Source organism: Aulonocara stuartgranti (genome assembly GCF_965226115.1).
Source record: "Aulonocara stuartgranti genome assembly, chromosome: 1".
Taxonomy (NCBI): domain Eukaryota; kingdom Metazoa; phylum Chordata; class Actinopteri; order Cichliformes; family Cichlidae; genus Aulonocara; species Aulonocara stuartgranti.
In genome coordinates this window covers 42,103,233-42,108,178 of record NC_138939.1, presented here as the reverse complement: position 1 = coordinate 42,108,178, position 4,946 = coordinate 42,103,233, and the positions used below count along the sequence as shown (strand labels likewise).

At 43.0% G+C, this 4,946-nt stretch overlaps 1 long non-coding RNA gene across 1 annotated transcript; it reads right to left on the bottom strand.

Moving 5' to 3' along the window:
* Positions 1 to 3,392: 3,392 nt before the first annotated feature.
* On the bottom strand, positions 3,393 to 4,592 carry LOC309712401. The gene is made up of 2 exons (XR_014278285.1): positions 3,701 to 4,592; positions 3,393 to 3,618 (listed from the first exon to the last, which is right to left on the bottom strand). It is a non-coding gene; the product is annotated as an uncharacterized lncRNA (long non-coding RNA).
* Between the last annotated feature and the right edge of the window lie 354 nt (positions 4,593 to 4,946).

Genomic DNA, 4,946 nt, shown 5'->3' with positions numbered 1-4,946 from the left:
GCAATATCTTCCCCACTCGCTGTCTGAGGAGGGTGCACAGTATCCTGCGGGACCAACATCACCCTGCGCGCCACCTTTTCCATCTGCTGCCCTCAGGGAGAAGGTACAGGTCTATACAGGCCAGAACATCCAGACTGGCCAACAGCCTGTATCCACAGGCTGTGAGGCTCCTGAACTCTCTGCCCCCCTCTCACGGACAATAACCATATCCAACTTCTTAATAGCAATGAACTGGTCTGCATTGGTGCATCATATCTTTATTCTCTTCCCCCTCCTGCCCCCCCCCTCTTTCTTAAATAGATAACTATCATATCTGATATAATATCTCACAGTACAATAATATTGAATGGGTTGCATTGTTGTATTTTGTCATGTTTCTCAGGTCTTTGTCTGAATTTCTACGAACATTATTGCTAAGGATTGTCTTATTGCATTGGAGTCACACTGGGTTAAATATGTACACTTGGGTTTTAAGGGGTATTTATTATTTTCTTCTTTTTTTGGGGTTGTATGGAAGCCCCAAACGCAATTTCATTGTTCTTGACAATGACAATAAATAAATAAATGACAAATGAAAATGACAAAGCGATAGATCTTTCAGCCCAATTCTACTTTTTCTGCATAATCCATCATACAAAATGTAATCAAATGGAAAAATCTCTTTTTTTAACTTGTTTTATTAGTTTTAATCTTTTAACTTTATGCATCAAGCAAAAATTTAATTATATGCAACATTCTCTGAGTTGAATAAATTAGTTTAACATTTAAACCTATTTTCTGCACATTCCAGCACATAAAATAAAATATTTTTTTGTGTTTACACTCAGTCTTTCAAATAGATGCAAGTAAAACACAGCAGAAAATAAATAAAGTCAAAGACTCAGCAGTCCTGTTGCTCTATTTTCACCTGTAAAGCAGGAGTGGGGTAGGCGGAGGTTTACCCTGGTGCAGGTGTGCCGCGGTCAGTTGAAGAATCCACGACTTTCTCTGTGAGTTTCCCATCACGTCGTAGCTACTCGGTGCTTGCTTGGAAGTTTAGGGGTTTTTTTCGCTGTAAAAAGAAGTTTTCTTCCCACGCACGATGGACGCTAATGTTTTTGTCACTTTTTATGGAATCAAACTCAAAGTAAGGTCAGTGCTTCCACGCTTTAAACGCTGCACGCTCATACTCTCTCCCACTCTCGATATGTGATCCATTGTTGATCTGCAGACAGCTGTTGTCACTAACGGCGCACTCGCTTACGTCACTGTCATGAGACATTCTCGCAAAAAATCACGGTTTTAGTAACGCAGTAACGCAGCGTTCCTACGGGAAAGTAACGGTAATCTAATTACCGTTTTTGCAATAGTAATCCCTTACTTTACTCGTTACTCGGAAAAAGTAATCAGATTACAGTAACGCGTTACAAGTAACTTGTGTCTCTGCGTGTTGTCATGCCGTTAACATACACACCCTCTCCGTGCTGTGTGTTTCCTCTTTGCTCCTGGTTTAAATTGAACTTGTTAGTCTCATAGTCTCTAGCCTCTTAGCTCTCTGTTTCCAAGTTTAGTTTCCTAGTTTCCAGTTATTATGTTCGGTTCTCTGTATTTTGGCATCGGAGTTTTCCCAGCATTAAAAGCTGCACTTTGAGTTTAAACATCTGTTTCTGAGTCCTGTGATTAGGTCCTCACTTCTGCCTGCCACACAGCACACACCATGACAATATTAGTGGAAACTGATGGAGTGATGAATCGAAATTTGAATTTCACTAGTTAAAATCATTGTCAGCATGTATGGAGAAGGTCATGAAAGACCTTCTCCATACATGAGAGTCCTTCTCCTTCTTTATGGTTGGTTTACACAGCTTGTGTATGTTTGTGTATGCATGTGCAGCTGTATATATCCACACGCGCAAGCGTGTGTGTGTGGGTGGGTGAATTGTGTTGCTTACATTGTTGAGATATACATTGCTGTGCTTGAGAGTCACCATCTACCGGAACCAAATTCCTTGTATGTGTCTGTGCATATACATAGCCAATAAACGTGATTCTGATTCTGAGAGATACAATCACCAATCACCCTACAATAGTGACTGTGTACACCTATCTCTAAAACACAGTAGAGGCTCTGTCCTGGTTTGAGGCTGTGTTTGAACCTGTGGTGTTCTTGTCAAAGTTGATGGAATTGCATTAAAGTACCATAAGATTTTGAGCCACCATGTAATACAATCTGGAAAGCATTCCAAATACACTACCAGTGCATTAAAAGCATACCATACACAATGCAACACTATCAGTCATGATCTCAACCCCAGACCTCAGCATTACTTAAGTTCTCTCTCTCTGTGTGTGTGTGTGTGTGTGTGTGTGTGTGTGTGTGTGTGTGTGTGTGTGTGTGTGTGTGTGTGTGTGTGTGTGTGTGTGTATTCTGTTGATTGTGGTGTAACACACTGTTGAACAGATTCATATTCAACAAACTTGACATTCCCGCCAAACTGACCCCTAGAGTGAGTCTTTCCCCTAACCCTCCCCCACCTTTCTCCCGCCAATATCCATAAGCTCAGTGCACACATACACCCACATACTGTGTGTGTTACATGTCCAGCGCTCATCCCATGCCCCTTCTTCTTTGGGCCACAGACTGGCCTTGTGTCAGGCACACTGGCAGACCAGTATATGTGTGTTGGGATGGTAAGGCAGGTGCCTCTTTTCTTTCAGAGACAGTTGTACTCATCCAGATATACTCCAGAATGGACAGTTACCCTCAACACAATATAGCGACCCATCGATCCTACAGCCAGTGGCTGGCTGCCATGTTATGCTGTTGAAGCATGTCTATATATATATATATATATATATATATATATATATATATATATGTCTATATATATATATATAGAGATATATCTATACACACACACACACACACACACACACACACACACACACTTCAGATGGCTTGTGAACCATTATCAATCACATTCAGACCAGCTGGAAACAGTCTTCGGGGTTTTTAAAACAATGGTTGAAGTGTGCTGTGATGGTTTAGCTCATGTTTACACAATTAATTGCCATGTATAAATCAGGTATTTTTGGTTGTTTATTTTTGTTTCTGTAAAAGTATAACTGCAGCAAGTAGTTTTAGTTTTGGTCATTAATAGGGCAGCTCCCAGACACGTTGGGTATTTTTTGTATGTGATGTGTTGGTGGTCCTTCTAAGCTTGTTCACCATCAAATCAAGTGTTCATCCTTTGTTCATCACGGTTGCAGTGTTGGGGAGTAACGGAATACATGTACCGCCGTTGTGTATTTAAAATACAAAATAGAGTAACTGTATTCCTTTACAGTTACCGTTTAAAAAGGTGGTATTGTCACGGTTAGCGGAGCGGACTCAGGCGCAGACCACACGTTCCTTCAAACCAAAAGTGACTTTATTTACAGTGTTCTCCACAGTGAAATAGATATACACAACGGTGTCTGGGGAAAAGGGGCCGTGGTTCCAGGGTCCGGGAGTGAAAGGGGCAGGAGTCCAGGGAGGGGAGATTTCCATACAGCTCTCGCAAGCACACACAGCTCCTCTTCTTTCCTCTACTACTCTTGCTCAGTCACAGTACACAAGGAAACGGGTCCGGGGGGAATCTATACACAGACGGAGAAACAGTTAGTCTCCAGGTTCAGACGTACTCACGAACAAAACTTTGCAGAGGGCAGGATGACTGACGCTGATGGCTCAACGATCCAGCGACGAGTAGAGCAGGTTCACCATCTTAAGTAGGACTAATTCTAGTAATCAGCCACAGGTGTGCTGATCATCCCCAGGTGCGTGGGCCACGGGCGGAGCGCATTCTGAGCTCCGCCCCGGCAGGAGAAAGAGAGAGTGGGAGAGAACGAGAGAGAAAGAGAGAGCAGAGGCGAGAGAGGAGGATAAACAAAACAAAACATAGCGCCTGACTAATGTCAGCAGGCGAGGTGCGGGGACCATGACAGGTATTTAGAATACAGTTGCTTTGTTGAAATAAATAGATTACACAGCGGTATTTTCCTGTTTCATATTGTGGCGGGTCAGGCCTGTTTGGGTTATGTTTGACAGCTGTGTTCTGTTGTTCCAGGTGGCAGCGTTGCGGTTGCCATGGTGACGCTCTCTCTCTGCGACTGTGCGTTTCCTGGGTGAGAGAGCGCCCTTTTGTTGTTGTTGTTGTTGTGCTAAGCTAATAGGCTGAATGCTACAGGCATAGCCCTAAACAATGTAGCCTTATGGGCAGTGTAGTCCGTGCTGCAGGGAGAATGGACTGCCATACCCGTTATGTGTCTGTGAGCGAGGAGGGAGAAAAAGGAGAGTGGAAAAGTACGAGTTGTCATCGAGCAGAAATGGGAGCTGGAAGCATGTAAATATAATAATAACCACTGCAAGAAGAGAGCCTGACGAGCCCAGTTGTAAGTAAGCTATTAAGACTCGACTGCAAACTGTGTTCCTGTTTTCCTCCGAAACAATAAGTTACGTTGCAGCAGTCTTTCAACGCCTCTCTCTGTCTCTCACTAGCAAAGTTGACCCTGACAACAAAGTAAAGCTAGTTTTCGGCTACAAGCCCGACACGGAGCCCGACGTATTAGCCAGAGGTCCCTTTACTACGCGGACCTTCAGTAATAGTAATAAATCACGCAACAATTTTACATTCATGTAGTTGTAAAGAGCATGATAATATATTAAGTAATCCAAAGTATTCAGAATACGTTACTCTCCTTGAGTAACGTAACGGAATATGTTATAAAATACATTTTGGGGCATGTATTCTGTAATTGAATACATTTTAAAAGTAACCTTCCCAACACTGCACGGTGGCCCCATTCCCCCTCCACCACTGTGTCTAGTGACTATTGGAAAACATCCCTGTCCACCGGTTCCCCACATGTCAGGCATGTGTCCAGCCTGTGGTCAGTGCTGCAGAACAATAATGGATCCATGAAGA